General features: G+C 40.7%; 1 protein-coding gene and 2 non-coding genes across 7 annotated transcripts in view; 2 read left to right on the top strand and 1 right to left on the bottom strand.

Annotated features, from left to right (window-relative positions):
* AUTS2 (activator of transcription and developmental regulator AUTS2) overlaps positions 1–22,150 on the top strand; it is a 1,241,040-nt gene that overhangs the window by 209,924 nt on the left and 1,008,966 nt on the right. The gene's annotated exons all lie outside the window — the stretch shown is intronic.
* Positions 757–863, bottom strand: LOC130045042 (U6 spliceosomal RNA). The gene has a single exon (XR_008795520.1). It is a non-coding gene; the product is annotated as a U6 spliceosomal RNA (small nuclear RNA).
* LOC130045043 (U6 spliceosomal RNA) lies at positions 4,729–4,838 on the top strand. The gene has a single exon (XR_008795521.1). It is a non-coding gene; the product is annotated as a U6 spliceosomal RNA (small nuclear RNA).

Consider the following 22,150-nt stretch of genomic DNA (forward strand, 5'->3'; position numbering starts at 1 on the left):
GTATTCAGGCCCCCTTAGTACTTACTTTCTTGTATTTTTGTGTGTTTTTTTAATGTGTAATTATTACACTAATCAAATGACTACTATCAGAGGAGGTCAGGCATGGTTACAATTTTTATTGTGTTGAGCTTTTGGCTGGAGAATTTCTTGGGGAAAAATACACATTCAATCTGCATTTGAGGATATAATATTTGAAAAATGTGCGAATAATAGCTGTCTCAATAATTATATGGATTGTTGTTTCTAAGAGGGACTAATTTCTTCTTAATGTCTATAGTACTAAGTAAAATAATTGGAAGTATTAGAGAAACATTTAGTGGCCCCATTTCAGAAAGAACATAGTTACATGACTTTCCAGAATGTAAAAATCAGTTTTGATTCACAAACTATTCATAGAAGTCTCAGTATGGTATGGAAGTTGTGGTTATTGGGCAAGATTCTGAGATTTATTTTCAAACTTATTCTTTGTTTTTTTTTTTTTAATTTTTATTAGACACCATGAGGTACATTTGTAAAGGTAAAGGTAAAGGTAAAGGCCCTCCCGTTGATCGTTGATTTGCTCGAGCGGGCCCAGTAATGTCTCCATTGGAGACTTTGTTGTTACTGTGTCTGGCATATCGGATACTCTCGGTAGCTTGCCAGGCTCTCCGAGAGTGGCGGAGGAATCGAACTCGGGTCGGCCATGTTGGCCGCTTGTAAGGTGAACGCCCTACCCGCTGTGCCGAGGTACATTTGTAGACTTACAAATTTTGTGCTAAAAATATGGAACACTTCACGAATTTGCCTGTCATCTTTGCGCAGGGGCCTTGCTAATCTTCTCTGTATCATTCCAATTTTAGTATATGTGCTGCCAAAGCAAGCACACTTATTCTTTGTTTTTTTTTAAAAAAAAATATTATTAAAAGATTTTTTGGGAGGGTGGTCATAGAGGTGCTTAGGGCTACTCCTGCCTCTGTACTCATGGTCACATTGGGAACCATATGTGGTGCTGGGCATCACACCTGGGTTGACTGCATGTAAGGCAAGTTCCCTACTTGCTGTACTGTCTTTCCTGTCCCTGTTGCTGTCCTTTAAAAATATATATAAGCCATTAATGTAACTGGGAATACCCTTTTTGTTTAAATTTTCAACTTGCTCAAGATAGTGAGGGCTTTCACAGCGTATTTGTTGCTTTTCTCCTTTTTTTCTTTTTTTGAGATGACTCATTGGTAGTACCTGTCCCTACAACTGTGTGTTTTTCCCATATGTAGCATGCATAGCATTCCCCACATCTCTGTTGTTTGACATATGGAGGGAAAACAGACCATTAACTTACTCATTCATAGAGATGAAGTGGCTACTTCCTCTGCTATGAGTCCTCATTATTCTTTATGGTGAGGAGTGAGACCAAAAGTGAACTGAGGAAGTAGTGGTTTGAGTAACCATCATATCCTCTTTGTTTGATCCCCTGTCTCTTTTGTGGTTCGAACAACTTAGTATGTTTGTAGGACTAGTACAGGGACAGTCCTTAAAGAAAATTTTAGAGGTGAGTGTCTCACATTAGCTCATAGGCATTTCTAGGTGGCCCCAGCAAAATGATGACAAGTGAATCAAAGAAGACTGCCAGTATGTGAACATTTTAATAATTGGAGAATTATCTGTCTCACCCTTTGCCATTTTCTACTTGGTCATTTCAGGATTTCTAATCCCATGTCTTTTGGTTTTGTTTGGCATGTGTGTATGGTACTAATATTCACTTATTGGGATAGTTACGTTTATTTCAAATTGTGTTTTGTGTCTTTCTAAAGATCCTTTGCATTAGTTTTAGTTTGAAAATACTTGGGGTTGAATGAAGATGTTGTATCAATCCTGGTAGGAGGAGCTAGCATTCTTGCAGTTTCGATGAAGACTTTCTTTTTCTATATACCAGGGGTTCCCAAATGTATTTGGTCTCCCACTTTCCTTTCAGAAAATTCAATCATTCGGTGCCCCTTCCCTCCAAATTACCTGCCTTAAACAAACAAATACTGTCCTCCCATTGTTCATCGATTTGCTTGAACGGGCCCAGTAATGTCTCCATTTTTGTGACTTGTTGTTACTGCGTTTGGCATATTGAATATGTCATAGGTAGCTTGTCAGGCTCTCCGAGAGGGGTGGAGGAACCCAACCCGTCTCGGCCGGGCTGGCTGCATGCAAGGCAAATGCCCTACCGCTGTGCTATCGCTGCAGCAACCAAACAAAAATGAGAGGTGGTCCTTGGAGGCTTATGTTGTCCTCTGTGCCCGCCTGTTTCCCAGTATTACATCATTGCCAATCTACTGGTGGGAAGGGCACTATTGCCCATGTTGGGGACCACTGATACGGGCCGTACCATAACATTTCATTTGGAAATCTGATATTTTGAGTGAAGTCCAAAGTCACTATTTTATCCTAAGGCCTTTGAGATATGCTATCTTAAGACATAGGTGTATCCTCAGGGATTCCAAGAACAGTTCTTTGCATTCAGTAGGTGATCAGTAAGTGTTGAATTTTATTAATACAAAACTTTTTAAATAATTCTTTTCTTCTTCACAAAACATAGACTTTGGAGAAAACACCTATCATGTTAATTGCTTCTCAATTCCTCTTTATAACATGGGTGAAAGGAAGGCTTTTGGGGATGGAGAAGGGACCCTTGCACTTTGTCAGGCTTCTGATGAAATCTTTTGTGCTAGTGCTTCTTAATCCAGCATTTCCCTTTTTCTGTGGAGAGTATGGGGTGCACTCCATGTGGAGGCTCAGTGGAGTCAATATACTTAAACAATATCGTTGTCATCTTTATAGATAGAGCCAGATACTCATGTACATAAGACGTGTGCTGTACCACTAAACCACGTATCTAGTCCCAAGTCAATACATTGCACTGAAATACCTACTTGGTATAAAGCATATTTTAGGCTATATATATATATATATAAATAAATATATATAAAGTATTGCCATTGAGGATTTATCTAGTTGGAAAGGCAAGATGGAAATGCATTAAGAATTAATAGCATTTAAAAAAAAGTAAAGAAAATGGAGAATTAAAAGTATGGCTTGAGAGATATTTTAGGGGTTAAAGCATTTGCGTTGCCTCCATGCATCTGACTGCAGTTTGATTCCAATTACCACATGCTCACCTCAGCTCTGCAGGAGTGATCTCTGAGAACAGAGCCAGGAGTTGTTCCTGAGCACCATAGGTGAGCCTGCAAAATTATTAACAATAGGACAGGGGGAAAAAAGCAACAGAAAACAACAGCAAAGTAATTTTTGAGAATTCTTACATTGTATCATGTTGTGGTTCTCAAATATTGTAAATTGTGCCACAGAGGCTTGTTAAATATAACCTCCAGAGTCCATTCCAATATTTGCTTATTCATTTGGTTGAGGCGAGTATTTGCAGTTATCCAGAGTGAGTATTGGCAATTATCAAAAGTTCCCGGGTGAGTGATGCTGCTGGTCCAGAGACCACACTAGATAGACTGATGTAAAGTCGCTGTTCACTACTGCAGTACACTCATGCAGGGACCCCATTCCAATTACACCAGAATTAGTGTCCGGTGGGAACAAGGGTTGTGGATGTGTACTCACTGGTCTGATGTATGTCTAACATAGAACTTTATGGTTCAGAGGCAGATTATGTTACTATAGGCTGTAGTGGAAGGGCATATGAGAGGAATTATTTAGACTGTAACAAATGATAAGTGAAGAGAAAGGAAGGATTCATGTAGTTGTATGAAGATTATGCTGTGAGTAAATCCAACTTGTTTTCTAGCCATTTGTGAGGATAAATTGATGAACTAGTGAGCTCCGAGTCAGAAATTGGTCTCATTTTCCTCCAGCAATGGCCAGTGAGTGAGACTGGCAGAGGCGCTTGTCTCCACCATCAGTAATATTCCCTCATTGGCCATCCTCACTTCTTCCTAATTTAGACAATAGTATGTCTTTATAGCATTTTGTATGGTTAGTACTCTTGGATTGTGGTAGGATTCAGGCTGTGGGATAGGCTAAGCTGTGAAAGATAATTTACTAATCTTAAATTTAATCTCTATAATTTTATGATTGTTTACATAAAAATTAAAGTACGACACAGTTACTGACATTCATTGTATGTAGATACCAGTTGAACTTTAGGAACATTACTCTGTTTGTCACAAGAACTTTAGAATCCAGCAGTGGAGCAACAGTTTTTGTTCAGTGAATCCTTATTAGTTGAGTGAAAGTAATGATGAATTTTTGTCTGGAAAGGCTGTCATTTTTGAAGAGGAGCATATATGTCAGTATTCAGGGGTTACTCCTGGCTATGTGCTCAAGGATCACTTTCGGTGACCATATGTGGTACCAGGGATCAAACCCGGATCAGCAGTCTATGAGTAAAGCATTATACTCTCTTTCGGGCCTGGAAAGATGGCCTTGCATATGACACTATGCTCATGTGATGGCAAGAAACATGTTCCCTAGAAGCTTTAGAAAATACTGCTAATTTGTATGTCCCAACATGGTAAAGAAATATATAGTAGAAATAATGGTAAAGGTAAAGGTAAAGGCCCTCCCGTTGATCGGCGATTTGCTCGAGTGGGCCCAGTAACGTCTCCATTGGAGACTTTGTTGTTACTGTGTTTGGCATATCGAATACTCTCGGTAGCTTGCCGGGCTCTCCGAGAGGGGCGGAGGAATCGAACTCGGGTCGGCCATGTTGGCCGCTTGTAAGGCGAACGTCCTACTGCTGTGCTATGACTCCAGCCCGCACATATACTAAAATTGGAACGATACAGAGAAGATTAGCATGGCCCCTGCGCAAGTAGAAATAATGAAAACAAAATAATGTAAATGCTACCTACAGATGTAGCAGGAAATATAGTGTCCCAATATGGTAGCTTTTAAGTTCCAGCTGATATTTAGCCACATAATTTTAGGATGTTATTGTTGAATTTTATTTTTATTCTTACTAAGCCTAATTGATTAGGAGAGAGCTTTCATTATGAGAATAAGGCTGTGTTTAATTTCCTGGAACTACCAGAGTCATTGTTATAATAAATTTCATAGAATGTGGAGTTATAAAATTAATATTGGTGATTTGTTGCTTGTTAAAATTTTCACCTCTTCTATTAAAGCCTATTGGAGTGATGTACAGTTACTGTCTGTTCTCTGTTGTAGGGCTGTTCTCCATCGGTAGGTGAATATGGATGGGAAGTTCTCTGGAAAGCTTGTTGCCTAGTCTGGATATTTGGCTTTGGGCAAGGAAAAGGAGGTTGGGTGAAGAGACCTAATCAGACCATTTGATGCTAATTTCACAGGTGGCTGGTCACTGTGAGCCCAACTGTTATTTATAGAGCTGTAAGTGGTTGTAGTACACATAGGAGTCTGAAAGGAAGGTTTCACACTGGAATATAGTGGTAGAAGCACAAAACTAGGATCTAGGAATAAATGGTCATTGGTAAGTCCCATGGCTAAAGTTAAAAGAGATCATTAGTGACTGTCATGGTTTCCACTCTCACCTCATGATCTTTCCAGAGCCCTTTAGAAAATAAGCAACAAACCATACAGAAGCAACCATAGTCTCTTTCTTGTTATTATTATTGACCTTCCTGAGTGGTGCTCAGTCAGTTCTCTGCAAATTAGTCTAGTGGTCCAATATAAGGACCCGGGGATGCAGTTCTGCATAGGCCCTGCAGTACCAAGAGTATCACCTTGGCCACCCCATGACTTGGAGACCTCCAGGACTTTATAAAAAAGATGCTTGCTGCTCAGAGGACCACATGATGTAGGGATCAAACCAGGGTTAGTCTCATGGCAGGCGTGGACCTGAACCCCTGTACCATTTTAAATTTGGGTTTGTGGGTTTTTAATTAGGTTAATCCAGGGACTGTTGCAATCATAGATTAAAGAACCCTATGTTAAACAATTAGGCTTTTATTTCAAGAGCCAAAAGAACACAATCATTTCCTTCTCCTTTTTCCCTTGTTCTATACCTTCACTGATGGAGAAATTGAGATCTAGCAATGTTGCTTAATCAGCCCAACTCCACCCCTAGCAGTGAAGGTGCAACTGAAATCTGGACCTTGAATCTTCCTGATCTAGTTTTATTTCAATTTTTTTTGTCCTATCCTTAAAGTTCACCTTTCTTTCTTTAAAATAGACTGTTTTCTTCAGAGCCCAAGTAAAGGTTGTTCTTTGTTATGATATTTTTCTCAGAATTATATGTAGCACTGTAGCACTGTCCTCCCATTGTTCATGAATTTGCTCAAGCAGGCACCAGTAATGTGTCACAACAAATTGTGAGACTTGTTGTTACTGTTTTTGGCATATTGAATACATCACGGGGAGCTTGCCAGGCTTTGCCGTGCGGACAAGATACTCTTGGTAGCTTGCCGAGCTCTCTGAGAGGGACGGAGGAATCAAACCTGGGTCGGCCATGTCAGCGGTATGCAAGGCAAATGCCTTGCCTGCTGAATTATATGAGAGGTCATAAACTGGTTCTTATTGTTTTAACTTTTTAAAGTATAAAATAGTATTCAAAATTCCTTTTGTTGGAAAAATGCTTGCCTACTACCACCAGCTTTAGAATAATGCCAGTGCCGCTTTGGTGATAGGTGGACCTATGTGGACACTGGGATTAACTAGTAGAATAAGAAAACAATAAGAAGCAGCTTGGTTAGCACAGTAGTAGGTAGTAGGTAGTTTTTGGAGGCAGGCACTGTGAATCAGTTCAGCCTTGCCATCATCACTGGAGACCAGTTCTCCTAAGGAGAACTCTTTTCCTCTCTGCCCCAGTCTCAGTGGCCTATTCACAGAGAACTAGAGTAATTGTTTGTTTAAAGTTTTACCAGCTAATTATACTGTACAGAATTGACAGGCTTCTCTATTAGAGTATTTCCAGTCTCTTGGAGGCATTTTACCACATTACTTATAAGCTAACCTCAGTGTAAACTGCAGTGGTTGATTTTTGTTTGTTTTTCTCTCTTTTCCCTTCCCACTTGTTCCAAAGGCCACACACAAAGCTCTGGAAACAAGCTGCTTGTAGACTGAAAATTGGCTGCCTTCTGCTGGGTTGTCATGTGTGACTGCTGGGACAAGTAACAAACTTTGGCACGAAGTCCTGAACTCTGTGTTGGACACTAAACATGGACTTTCTAGAAAAAAATACTTGTTAGTCCCCTGCCTGTAAGTAGTGGCAGGAAGATTAACTCAGTATTTTCTGAATCTTCAAGCAACATTTTTTTTTTTTGCTTTTTGGGTCACACCCGGAAATGCACAGGGGTTATTCCTGGCTCTTCATTCAAGAATTACTCCTGGCAGTGCTCAGGGGACCATTTGGGATGCTGGGAATCGAACCCTGGTCAGCCATGTGCAAGGCAAACGCTCTACCCGCTGTGCTATTCCTCTAGCCCCTTCAAGCAACTTTAAAGAAGCTTTTGGATCCCAAATCTGTGGTTCATTTGAGCAGGTCTAAAATAGAAGCCAGGATTTAGGATGTTAATTTATATAAATAGGTTTTAGGATTTCTAATCTTGACTTTTGGTGTATTGTGTATATCAGAGGAAAATTAATTTCAAAGCTTTATGGGATATGGGCTGGAGCGATAGTACAGCAGGTAGGGTGTTTGCCTTGCACGCAGCCGGCCCGGCTGAGCTGGGTTCGATTCCTCCGCCCCTCTCGGAGAGCGTGGCAAGCTATCAAGAGTATCTCGCCCGCATGGCAAAGCCTGGCACGCTCCCCGTGACGTATTCAATATGCCAAACACAAGTAACAACAAGTCTCAAAGTGGAGATGTTACTGGACCCTCTTGAGAAAATCGATAAACAATGGGAGGATAGTGATAGTGACATGGGTTATATTTGTAGGTACAACTCTCGGTCATTGTAGTTGTAAATGTTTTTAACCTCAGAGTTCTTTCATGAGTTTCCAGGTTATAATCCAAGGTTATTATCTACCCAGACTGAAAGATGATTTTTCTCTTTTAGGAAAAGATAATCAGGGAGTGAAATCTTCCATTTAAATAAGAAGAAAAGAAATCACCCCTTGAATCACAACCAAGTTTTTGTAACTCCTAGCATCTTCTGTTGAGAAGGAGCTGTGTACCAGGTTGCTTAATCTGGACTTCTTTATTTTATTTACTTTTAGGGCACTCCCAAGAAGTTCTTAAGGGATTTCTTTGATGTGAGGGTCCAAGGCTATTGTGCCAGGTGATATCAAAGGTCAGATCAGGGTCTCACTTGTTTAAGGCATGCACCCTAACCCTTTACTATCCCTTTGCTCCTGTTTTAATTCTCTTCTTTTGTCTTGCAAGAGTAATCTCTCTGTTTCTGTCTCTGTCTCTGTCTCTCTCTTTCTTACTCTCTCCTCTGTCTCCTTTGCTCTCTCTTTCTCACTTTGCCCTTTTCTCTTTCGCTCTTAACCTGTATACAAATCCGTGGTCCACATATTGTGGTTTTTCCTTTATTTCTCATTGTTCCCAGCTCTGCTCTATTTTTGACCTATTACCTTTGACTTTTGGCAGCAAATTTCTGCTCATCTATTTGTGGCTTCACTGGTATCCTTCTTGACATTGCCAAAACTGACATGACTTGAAGCATTAAGCTTCCTGTGACACTTTTTCCGGCCACATTGAGAATATGTTTGAAATACATGTCATGCTTTGGAGTCTCCAATGGAGACGTTACTGGGCCCGCTCGAGCAAATCGATGAACAACGGGAGGGCCTTTACCTTTACCTTTACATGTCATGCTTTGGAGGTTAGAACATTCACTATAAAGGAGGACTGATACTCCACTGGTACTCTCAGAAGTCAGCTAGGAGGGTTCAGAACTGTGGTGATTAAGGAGGAACTTCTACTTTGGTCCCTGTAACTATATGGTTTGTACTGTGCTGATCACGGGATATTTAAGTAGGTACATGTTTTCCAATTCCCAGTTGGCAGATTTCTCATTAGGATTCAGTTTTCTTGGCCACTTCTGTTGTGCTCACAATGATTTTTCTTTTTTGAAAGCATCTTTACCAGGCTCTTAAGTCTTCCAAGCAGGGGAGAGACCAGAATGCTTTACATTATCCTTCTTTTCTCTTTTTCAGTTTTCCACAGCTATTAGAGAAAGACTTCCTGTGGAATAAAATAAGGGCAAGGGAATGTATGCCTGTGGCATAAAAATGCTATTAGCAAGCTTGAGGCATATCAGAGAGATTGCTCCTAAATGTAACATTTACTGATTTTCAGTTTTTCAGCCCCCATCCCCTACCCCCCTTTGCCTGTTTCTGAGGTCTAAAACTTATTCTGAATTAAAGTATGGACTATTTTTGATCATTTGAATAGATACTACCAATCAGTAGGGAATACATGTACCGACTGAAATGTCTGTTGAAGCCAATTTGTAGTATAGTCATATGAAATAATTTCTTGAGTCAGTAATATAGTTCTGCCTCAAGATCTTGGCCTGGATTTATTCATTCATCTACTGCAGTGCTAGGTAATTTGCTTTTATTGTACTGCTGTGACAGCACTCTCTTCCTATACCTGCTATCCTCAAACTTTCAAATCTGTTTTCCACTGTTTTACTAGACATTAAACTACTCAAGGTAGCACCAAGTGCCCGCCACACTATGTTGGGTACATTGTATTGGAAACTGGTTTCAGTTAGATGTCTTTGCCTGATTGCCTGCTGTTGAGAAAAGATAATGTGGCTCTTTAATAAGAACTTTGGAAAGACTTAGATGAATGAGTGGAGCATCAGAGGGAAATGAGTACTCAGCTGCTAACTGGAAATATCTAAAATCTTGGTATGATCTTGCACAACATAGGGATCTAGCAGAAGAGAACTCTTAAGTTCCAGCCAGTGCTTTGAAGAGGAGAAGAAGGTCATGTTAGAGCTGTCTTTGGTTCTGTTGGACTGTATCAGTGCAGAGTTTGACTGCCTCATAACTTTACCTTTGCCTTTTCCTGATATTTTCTTTTTGAGTGTAAAGGATATCTGACCTTGGTTGAAGGACTTCCAACCTCAGACCACCTCTGAAGGAATCAGGAAGTCATATTTTGATTTCTGGAATCCCTTTTTTTTTGCTTAGAGGAAATGAGAAGCTAAATGACCCAGAACAATGCCAAGGGGATCTAGGGAGTTGTTTCTTAGAAATGTTAAAGGAAACTGGGAAGCAGTGCATGTACAGATGAGGACTTCTGAGTTCAGAACTTGTCTTCCTGTGATTCTTCTCCAAATATAGAGGAGTAAGAGGCAATTGACTTGAGACTGAATTCTAGTGTAGAAGTTCAACATTATAGTTAGTAATTTCATGTTATCTCGTGTTCCTAGGCATTATTCTGTGTACTAAGAATACAGTGGTAGTTCATAGATGCATCATTATATGCTTTCACGACTATGGGGTGGAGAGAGAATTGGGACAAATTAATGGTGATAGTAGTGATTATTGCAAAAAAAGAAGGAGTTATTTCAGTGAGTTATAAGTGAGTTATTTCAGAATGCATGGTTATTGAATGCTTTCTCAAACAGTAACCATTAAACCACTAAGGATGCAGGTCAGTGCTAGAGTATGCCACTGGAGGGGGAAAATGACCATAAAATAATGATTATTTTAAAATACAGCTTTTATTACCTAAAGTATTTTTTCAGTTGTGATTATAATTTTGTACCAAGAGAATAAATATCCAAGTAGACTGAAATACTAAGGAGCATTTAGGTAGGCACTGTAGCACTGTCCTCCAGTTGTTCATTGATTTGCTTGAGCGGGCCTAGTAATGTCTCCATTGTGAGACTTGTTGATACTGTGTTTGGCATATCGAATACGTCACGGGCAGCTTGCCAGGCTCTGCCGTGCGGGCGAGATACTCTTGGTAGCTTGCCGGGCTCTCCAAGAGGGGAGAGGAATCGAACCTGGCTCGACAAGGCCAGCGGCACGCAAGGCAAATGCCCTACTGCTGTGCTATCCTGATAAAATAATACAATAGTAAAAATAGTCAATATAAATATTTTATGTTCCAGAATTACCATGTGCCAAGTGTTACCAGTTTGTATAGCCATAATTAAAATACTCTTAGATTTTATTTTTATAATAGAAATTATTAAGCCACCATGATTTACAAGGTTATTCATAATTGAGTTGAAGACTTACAGTATTGCAGTAGCAGTCCCACGATCAGTGGAACTTCTCTCCACCAGTGTCCCCAGGTTTCCTCCTATACTCCCTACTTTTCACCCCCTCCTCCTAGCCCCCCCTGCCCACACACACATGAACACACAGCCTGCCCTCTTGAGAGGGTTCTTTCTAGGTTCAGTTGTTCAGGTCTGGGTCCCTTGATTTCAGTGTTGTTGACTCTGTGGTGTGGGTGTTCAGATATTTATTTATTTTTCTGATTTTTAAAAAATTTTTATTACTGAAACACCATGAGGCCAGTCTCTGTGGTGTGAGATGGTATCTCATTGTTGTTTTGATCTGCATCTCCCTGATGATTAGTGATGAGCATTTTCTCATGTGCCCTTTTGTCATTTGGATTTCTTCTTTGAGAAAGTTTCTGTTCATTTCATTGCCCCATTTTTTGATGGAGTTGGATGTTTTCTTCTTGTGGAGTCCAACCAGTGCTTTGTATATCCTTGATATCAACCCCTTGTTGGATGAGTATTGGGCGACTATCCTTTCCCATTCTGTAGACTGTCTTTGTGTTTTGGTCACTGTTTCTTTTCAGGTGCAGAAGTTTCTTAGTTTAAGATAGTCCCATTTGTCCATCTCTGTTTTCACTTGATGGCCAGTGACATGTCATTTTTGAAGATACCATTAGCTTCAATGTCATGGAAGGTTTTGCCAACCTTGTCTTCAAATGTACCTTATGGATTCCAGTCTGATGTTGAGGTCTTTAATCCAGTTTGAGGATGCTTATTTTAATTCAGTTTTTTAAACTAAGCACTGGTGATGTGCTGGATTCTGCATCTGCCTCCCTCATGGTCTTAAGGGGTATTCCCTCTCTGAGTTTGTGCCTGAGTCAGCAGTACTTTTTTTATTTAATTGTTTGAATTGATTTTTATTTAAACTGATAGTTTAAAGGGGGAATTACATTTTGCTGTCTCTATCCTTAGTTGTGTGGTGAGAAAAAGTGTATTTTTATAATAGAAATGTGTAAATATTTATCTCCCCTCCAAGTTTGAGGTGATAACATTTGTTCAAATTCTCTGGCAAACAGATACACAATTAAATATACCACCCCTGCCCTACCACACACACACTCCACAGTGCTGCAAAGCCAGGCATTTATCTCAGAACTTGAAACGACTTCAGATCTTTCTGATCTAATAGACATTACCTAAGCAGTGTGCAGTACTCTTTTTGAAGTTTCATCATTTATCCTGCTCTGGTAGTACTTTGCCTTCTAGCATCAGCATTGGCAGTATCAACACTTATGTCAATTGCCTTCTGGGACCAGAGAGATAGCAAGATGGCTAAAGCACTTATGTTGCATGCAGCTGACCTGAGTTCTATCCCAGGCATCCCATATGGCCCCTGTAATACAGTCCGGAGTAACCCCTGACCATTGCCAGGCATGGCCTCGATATTCCCTCCTCTCCTCTCCCCAGATAAGGTTGGCTTCTGTTGGAAGGAAGACCATAGAGCCACAGTGATGGCACTGTGTTTATCTGCTTGTGGCATTTTCCAAGTGATGATGTTTCCTTCATCATCTTATTACTCAAAAGATTTTTGTTCTGTTTCTTTTTGGGGCAATATCCAGTTGGGAGAATCATATTTAGTGTCAGGGATCAAACCTGGGTTGAGTGCATGCAAGGCAAGTGCTTTTCTCCTAGAGGATCTCACAGTCTCATTCATCAATCAAAGACATTTTTTACTTTGAAGTTTTGAGTGTCTTATAAGAATGCAGGGTTCCTTTTTTTTAAAAAAAATCTGCGTATGTAGTATTAATTGGGTAATAAGTTCATTACCATTGTTTCTTAGGTTTCTTTGTTTCTAACACAGTCATAAATTTTTTGTGGGTTTTTTTTTTTTTTTTTTTTTGCTTTTTGGGTCACAAGCAGCTATGCTCAGGTGTTACTCCTGGCTCTGAACTCAGGAATTACTCCTGGTGGTGCTTAGGGGACCACATAGGATGCTGGGAATCGAACCTGGGTTGGCTGCGTGCAAGGCAAACATCCTACTGGCTATGCTATCGTTACAGCCCCCACAGTCATAGATTTTGAAAGCTGTTTTTTTTTTAATCAAATTCTTCTGCATTCTTGTGGCTCCCTCTGACTCCAGGTAAAATGTTCAGTGGTGTATTGTTCCTGTTTTGTTTTAAACAAAGTTACTTTGGGGAGCTGAAATGTTAAAATTTTCTGCTCAAAACCGAGGTATGTGATAAACATAAACAAATAATCCCTTCTGGGTAACAGAATAAAAAGATCTATAGATGTAATTTGGCAGCTATCTGACAACATAATCCAGTGCATTAGCTGTCCGGATAGAATGTTATGTTGTATTTTTTAACTGTTCAGGTAAATAGGAGCTTTATATTTTTTCTCCCTCAGAAAGCGCAGTGTTTTATGAAAAGAGAACCATCATTTGTCTCAACCTACTATGTGATTTTTAGCTTGAACCTTAATTATTTTTATCTGTTTTAGAAGTGTACCCATCACAGTGGGTTTTAAATACCAGTGGCAGTAGGTTTTAAAAGTGTGTAACTCTTCAAACTCTTTCCTCTAAGGATACTTTCTTTGTAGCATTTTCAGCAAACAATACAAAATACATTATTTCAGTTCTGCTTTGAGACAGGGATTGAGGTTTGGGATGGAAACATCCGAAATACAGTGGTGGTGAGAAGGCTTAATCGTGGTGGGATTGGTGTTTGAATATTAAATGTAATCAAATATTGTGAACTACTTCATAAAACAAATTTGAAAAGTGTATGAATCATTAGTGGGTGACAGCCAGTGATTTTTAAAAATGTGATGGAATAAATGATTTCAGAGTACATAACAGTGAAAGTATGTGTGGTTTGAGAAAAGTGACATTTCATTTATATATGTTTGTGGAAATGGGTATCTTGGGTGCAGTGGGGGGTGTTTTCTGTTTGTTCCAATAACAATGATAGATAATCCAGTGGGTGCCCTGACCAATATTTTTTTTCTGAAAGGAGGCCAATAAATTTGGCAACTTCTGCTCTGTGGCATTCCAGGAAGTCTTATATTGGTCAAACCAGTGTTGGAGCACATTGTGAGTAGAAAACTAGTCAGATGAATTAACCACTTTTGTCCAGTGGTTTGGTTTTCTCCTGTCAGACATGCCTTTGAGTAGACTTAACTAACATTTATTATAGTGACTACCATTATAACATTTGGTACCCGTCTACCCATGTTGCCACCTTCTGGGAAGGACGTGGAAAGAACTTCCACCACTGTTTTAGGCAGCTGTTTTGGTCTCTAAGGTCAGATTTTTCCGAGAGGTATTACTTTTTCTTGGCAATCTTTCCTGGTTCCCTGTAGTCACTTTTCAACAAATTACTGACTGGTTCAGCTAGACTTTTTATTTATTTATTTATTTTGCACACAAAAATGCTATTATTGAAGATGCCAGGAAAGCTCAGTGAAAACCTGCCACTAGCTCCTTATCTTCCTTTCAGTACAACTTTATTACCCAAGCCCACTCCAGTCCCCAATAAAAAGTGACCTTTTGGCCCATGTCCCTATTGGAGTATTTTGTGTGGCAGAGCTGTCTCTGGCTGACTCCCAGGATTGTTAATGACTTCCTTCTCTGTTTCTAAATAATTGCTTGAAAAGACAGCTGTGGAGAGACATTGCCCCCAGCTTGCAAGCTCATTAATTCAGCCATATGGAAGAGGGTGCAAAGGAAGAGATTGTGGAAGTTACTTTGCTAGGAGTAGCAGAGTTGGGGGAAACAAAAATAGAAAACTTTAAGAGAATGCACCACCTGCATTTTGGAAATTAGAATCAGAGTTTGTGAGGTTAGGTCAGAATTCAGTCTAACGAGATTTTTGTATTTTAACCTTTTGTATTTTAACTTTGTTAACATACAAGATTTGGTATTTTAACACGTAAATAAGCTAAGTGATAGTTTCCAAAATCCTTAGAGTTGATCTCGTCTGATATGGTTTGAATAGTTTATACTGTACAGATTCCATGGTTTGTGCAAAGTTCTTTAAGACATCTAAGAAAAGAGGAAAGTGTAATGAATTGGAGGGGAGGCATCCAAGAGATTCCCTCAAAATCAGGCTTTATTGACTTGACCAGTAATTTCTGCATTTGTGTGTTCCTTCACTAACTTTAGAAAAATGTTCCCAAAATCATACCATACTTCTTAAAAAAAAATAAAGGAAAGGAAAACTTTATAGTTAATCAAAATTTATGTAGGTAGAGTGTAAAATATAACATGGTAAATAGAATGTAGAATAGGGGATTTGACTTTTATTTTATCTTATTTAGTTTTGTGCTACAACCAGTGGTGCTCAGAGCTTACTCCTAGCTATTTGCTCTGGGGTCACTCCTGATATGTGAGGGCTGTGTCAGCAGTGTGCAATGCAGGCACCTTACTCCCTTGTACTGTCTCCTCTAGCCCTTGGCACTTGATTTTCATTTCCCAAGAAAGAAAAACATTTGTACAAACTTTTTTTTTCTAAAACTGATTTACAAAAAGGAGTTTATGCAAGCCTTTAGACACGAAGTGTTAAACGAATATATAGTGCCATCCACAGCGATTATGAAAAAGATACAGAACTCTCCCCTTAGGTAACCATTTGATATCTAATCTACAAACACCAAGTGTCGATAATTAAAGCCATTTTTACAAATTGCAGCTAAGCATTTTGAGTTTAATTTTGTTTGTTATTCTAAGCTTGGTGCTCAGGAGACTGGGTAATGCTGGGGATTGAACCTAGGGCTGCATATGTAAAGTATGTGCTCCATCCCTTTGAGCTATCTGCTTGTCCTGTGATGCACCTTTTACCTGAAAAATATAATTTTCTATTGATTTATTGTTTAATGATTTGTTATTACTGGTTTTGGCATATCAAATATATCACAGGTAGCTTGCCAGGCTTTGCCGTGCGGGCAAGATACTCTTGGTAGCTTGCCAGGCTCTTCGAGAGGGGCAGAGAAATCGAACCCGGATCGGCTATGTGCAAGGCAAATGCCCTACCTGCAGTGCTGCTGCTTAATATGCTCTTTCCATTAATGATTCACAATCTTGATATACATTAGAGTTCCACGAGATACTTAAAAATATCTGTACTATGTCTGGAGCCATAGTACAGCAGGTAGGGCATTTGCCTTGCATGGCCAACCCTGGTTTGATCCCTGGCATCGCATTTGGCCCCCTGAGCCGACCAGAAGTGATTCTTTTCCACAAACCCAAGAGTAAGTGCTGAGCACTGCCGGGGGTTGTCAAAAACTAAACCAGTTGACCCAGAGCTGAGACAAACTTAGCTGTCTGTAATTTGCAACGTGATACAGTCCTCAAAAAAGGGAAATTGAGATAGCACTTTATGTGTGTTTGGTGGAAACAGCCCATTTGGCCAGGCAAAGATAACTTCTGAAACAAGTCTTGTGTAGTCTTACCAGGTCACATCCCATAGCAGTCATAAATCAGAGTTTTAGGATTTTGTGCATAGGCATCAGCATTCTTTTGTGTACTCCCTACATAATTTTAGTATGCTGCGATGGTTGCATAGACTGATATGCATGAGAAATTAGGTTAGAAGTGGGATGGCGGATAATCAGAGAAGGCTAGGTTTTTTCCAAGTATGATCCAAGGCCTGGAAAGCAGCAAACAGAAAGCTCTAGTTAGAGAATATCACTTAATGGGGTACAATTAAAGCAGGGGACTTTTGGAGTATGAAGGGTAAGTTACACTGATTAATTAGGTCAAGGAGTTAGGAGACATCGTGTTTTTGCACTGAATTCCTTCTCATCTCATATTAGGAGGGGGGATGAATCTGCCTGTCCAAGACAGCAGTAGGTCAGGGCTGATAACAGAAGGCCACTCAATTAGGCAATGTGGGAGAATTGCTGGGCAGAGTGGGGGGCAGATGTTTCCAAGCCAAAGTGTCCATGCTTCTGTGTTCTTGCAGCTGCATCTATTTTGTGCCTGATTCCACAGAGGATTGGTACTTTATCTGCTTATTACTGTTTCCAGGAAGTTAATTTGCAGGTGCTATAAATATGCATGGTTCATATACTTCATTTTTTCCCCCTTGAAGTCTCTCTTCTTTATTAGCTTTACATTTGTCTTTTTGGTGCTTATATTTTTATGTCAGGGGAATGAGACCCATTGTATTTACTGGTTTTGGCATTTTGAATACGCCATGGATAGCTTGCCAGGCTCTTCCATGTGAGCGGGATACTTTCAGTAGCTTGCCAGGCTCTCCAAGAGGAACAGAGTCTTTTAGGGCGGCCTCTAATCACCCTTGTAGGTGTTCCCATGGTTCAAACCATATTTGAATCTTATCAAATACAGTGCGACAATCCTGAAAGATGGGTATTAAGTGTCTTATGATGTGTCACATGGCCGCAAAGCAACCGTGCAGTCCAGAAAGCGTGGACTGTGGTGGTGGCTGGGTAGTGGCTGGGTAGTGGAGGTAGTGAAGGTCTACCAGGGAGGTATTTGTCTGGTACCTGTAGGGTGGGTCTTCTGTGTATAATCCCTGGGTAGCCTGTGGTTGGTGGAAGCAGACAGGACAGGGTAGGGTGGGGCTCCTGGTTTTAATCCCTTGGTCACCTGTGGTGGGTGGGAGCAGGCAGAGGATCTCTGTTTCTGGGTCAGTTGAGCTTGGAGTCCAAGGTCTCAGAATTCTGCGTACCTGGTTCTGTGGGGCTTCACTTGTGTGTGAGTCTCGGCCCGAGCGTCCAGAAAGCATCCTGGCGCATGGTGGTGGCTGGGTCAAAGAAGTAGCCAAGAGGATGAAGAACCTCCAGCTCTGGGCACATCTCTTTGATTCCACTGTTCTTCCTGCATTAACATATGCCTCAGAGACCAGGGCTCTATGAAAACAGGATGAGAACGCTATTCTGGTCTCCCAAAGAGGAGTCAAAAGAGCTATGCTTGGAGTATCACACTTCACTCAAATGAGAGAAAGAATCCAGAGTTCCGACATCCGTCGATGGTCAAGTATCAGGGATGCTGTCTCATTTGCCAAGGCGTCGAAAATTAGATGGGCTGGACATGTAATGAGATTTAGAGACGACCGCTGGACTAGAGCCGTTACAGACTGTAGTCCATGGGACGTCAAAAGACTGTGTGGCTGACCACCTATGAGATGGTCAGACTTCTTCATCAAGACCTGGAACAATCAGTTTGAGGCTCTTCATGTTCCTAGAATGATCAGACACCATTGGGCTGTACTAGCACGTGACAGGGATGAATGGAGACGTTACTGGCATCCGCTTGAGCAAATTGATGAGTAACGGGATGTCAAGTGATCAAGTGATATTTTTATGTCACTATTTTGATAGTAATCATAAAGGCTAAAGGCAAAACCACTCAATTATAGAGGTCTCATTTTGGCTAGATACAACTGTTTAGCCCAGAGGTAGCACTATTGATGGTTTTGACAAGGTAGAAAAACCAAACGTTTTAGGAGCAAATTTGTCTTCTTTCATTACCTGAGTAGAGACTTTGGATTCACAAACAAACCTTATATTAAGTAAATAGAATAGTTTCGCCCGTGTACTCATCCACTGATCCATTTTATCCATTCACCCACCTGTTCACCCACCTAGCTCTTTCTTTCTTTTTTTTTGGGGGGGGTGTCACACCCAGTGATGCACAGGGATTACTCCTGGCTCTGTACTCAGGAATTACTCCTGGCCTACCTATCCCTTTGAAGGAGATAGTCCAACATATAAAACCCAGCTCCCGGAAGAGAAGAGTGCAGAGTCTCATGCCCCGGCGCCTGGCTGTCCTTGCCAGGGTCCCTTGGAGGGGTTGAGTTTCCCTCCCTGCCCTGACCAGGACTCCTGCAGCTGAAGACCTCCAGAACCAGCCACCACCATGCTGCGACCACTCTCCACACGCATGAAGGTACCGGCAGAGGAACAAAGACATACGGGTTCCAGGGCTGAGATCTCCAAGCCTGCTGGGATTGGGGCTGAGCATCCTCCACCCAGATCCTTCATATTCCAGTAGGCAGGGGTCACACCCACCAACTGGCCCCCTGGCGCCATGTAATCCCATCAACGGCCAAGACTCAGAGACTATAATAAAACCCAGCTCCTGGAAGCTTGAGGCCATGCTACATCTTATTATCTCATTCTTACTTTGGACAAAATAGCAGGCTACCGAATGTAACCTGCCCACACGGCAGAGTCTGGCAAATTCCCTGTGGTATATCCAATATGCCAAATACCAGTAACAATGATGGGTCTCATTCTCCTAATCCTGAAAGAGCCTTTAACATGGCACTTTTTAAAAAAATCTCAGGGCTAGGACGAAGGAGACGTTACTGTGGCCTGCTCGAGGCAATCGATGAACAACAGAATGGTCCTGATCATGATTGTGAGGGAGGAAAAAGGTTTGAATGAGAGACTAAATTGGATCATGGAGAACCTTGATAACAGATTTTAGGATTTGTAGGCAATGAGGAATCTCTCGGATTTTAGTTTACGTAAGAGATATCCACCAGATATACTTTTGGAACTTTGCACAGTAAGTCATTCAAATTTTGTTTTGCGGGGGAGGCCACACCTAGTGATGCTCATGATTTACTCGTGAGAGTGCTTGTGGGGGAGTGGGGGTGGCAGGCATGGTTGCTAGAAATAGCACCTGGTTTGCTTTCATGCAAAGCATGTATTCAGTTCATTGAGTTACTATAGAATTAGAATAAATCGGAGGCTATGCTAATAGGTTCAATAAATCAAGGAAATGAAAGATAGTCTTGACAGTAGAAATTGGGTTTGGTAGTTGGATAAAAAATATTTTTTCTGAAGATAACTACAAATTGAGAATTGGAGATGGGAATTAAATTGCTATAAATTGGTGGATTTGTGCTCTCTGTTGCCAGTGGAAGCTTGCTATGTGTATGTATCATTGTTGGCTATAAAGAGGCAGTGCTCAGATTTTTCTGTTCCATGATTTTGCATGGCTTATTGTAACAGAACCTATTTAGTTCTTCAACTGTGCCTGCATATTTTCTCCGCCTAATTACTGTGTGCAACTTGGGTTCATACACAGAGTTACCTTGATTAAACAACAAATTTATGGAACTTTAAATGTTCAAACATTATACTGTGTGGATCCTTTAGAAGTCAACATTCAAGGCTTTTGTGGGTGGGCTGAAGAACAACTGCTGTGGCTATTTTCCAATTTTGGTGGAAAGCAGAGTCACAATATGTTTTCCATTCCTGCTCATACTTTTCCTTTTTTAATTTAGATTTTTATTTGTGAAACACCGTGAGGTACAGTTGTAGATTTACAATTTTTTGTGCTTGGGTTTCAGTTATACAATGATCGAATACCCATCTCTCCACCAGTACCCATTCTCCACTACCACTGATCCCAGTATCCCTCCCACCCCCTGTCCCCTCCATCCCACCCTGCCTCTGTGGCAGGGCATTCCCCCTTGTTCTCTCCTTTTGGGTGCTGTGGTTTGCAAAAGAGGCATTGAGTGGCAGTCATGTTCAGTCTAGAGTCTACTCTCAGCACATATCTCCCATCCTGGGAGGATCCTCCCAACACCCTTTATTTGGTCCTTTCTTCTCTATCTGAGCTTCTTTTTCCCCCAGCATGTGTGGTTGGCCTCCAAGTAATGGAGTAAACCTCCTGGTACTTAAAACCTGGTACTCTGCTATTCTCAGGTGTTAGTCTCCTATTTTGTTACTTTATGTTCCCCAGATGAATGCAATCTTTCTATGTCTGTCCCTTTCTTTCTGACTCATTTCGCTTACCTGCTCGTATTTTTCATTTAACAATCTATAGACAATATAGTGAAAAGATGTAATTTAATCATAAATAAGTGAAGTGGATTGGGAATTGAAAATAGGGAATGAGACTACAATTGCAGATTTTTCCTAGAACACTTTCATGGTTTGATCTGGAAAAGCAAAACATTTATGGTCAATCTCACCAAATTAAACAATTGTGTGGATAGTGCAGAAATGTCTCTAAGTTCTATAAATAAATGCAAAGTTCTATTATTTTTAGTTATAGAGTGATAACTTGAACAAGGACAGTGAAATTTTGGGTTAAGTGACTGAATGTGGGCATCAGAAGAAATAAAGAAATTGTTAAAAATTTATCATCAGTAAATATGTAAGTAAAGTAAGTAAAGTAAAGGTCCTCCCATTGTTCATCGATTTGCTCGAGCGGGCCCAGTAACGTCTCCATTGGAGACTTTGTTGTTACTGTGTTTGGCATATTGAATACGTCACGGGGAGCTTGCCAGGCTCTGCTGTGCGGGCGAGATACTCTCGGTAGCTTGCCAGGCTCTCCGAGAGGGGTGGAGGAATCGAACTCGGGTCGGCCATGTTGGCTGCGTGCAAGGCAAACGCCCTACCGCTGTGCTATCGCATATGTATGCTTTAAAAAATTACCAGTATACCTGGGATTGCATAAAAATTTATCTTGCAAAAATGGGTCACAAGTGGGAAACTTTTCAGAAGCCCTTGGCCTGAATGAGCTTGATTTGGGTGATTTGGCCTTTTTATAGAATTAGGAATTTCAGTTGCTAATATTAAGTGGAGTCTTTGCTCTTTTTAATAGAATGATTTTGTTTGTATGCTTTCATTTGCCTCATGCCTACCATTCTTTTGAGAGAGACTTGCTTTACCTTAGCTTCATTCTAGATTACTCGAGTTTTTTAATTAGAGTCTAGCTGAAGATTGGATTTTTTGAAGCGGATGCAGAGGAATTACATGTGCAAAGTGACTAACACACATGGAAAGGAATTTTGACTGAAAGAGTGGTTAAACTTCAGTTTTGGGTATACTGTATCCCCTCTGTTTCGAGAATTGGAGTGATAGCAGGGCTGGAGTGATAGCACAGCGGTAGGGCGTTTGCCTTGCACGCAGCCAACATGGCCGACCCGAGTTCGATTCCTCCGCCCCTCTCGGAGAGCCCGGCAAGCTACCGAGAGTATTCGATATGCCAGACACAGTAACAACAAAGTCTCCAATGGAGACGTTACTGGGCCCGCTTGAGCAAATCGATGATCAACGGGAGG

The sequence above is a fragment of the Sorex fumeus genome, unplaced genomic scaffold (genome assembly GCF_029834395.1).
Source record: "Sorex fumeus unplaced genomic scaffold, SorFum_2.1 ptg000126l, whole genome shotgun sequence".
In the NCBI taxonomy this organism is placed as follows: domain Eukaryota; kingdom Metazoa; phylum Chordata; class Mammalia; order Eulipotyphla; family Soricidae; genus Sorex; species Sorex fumeus.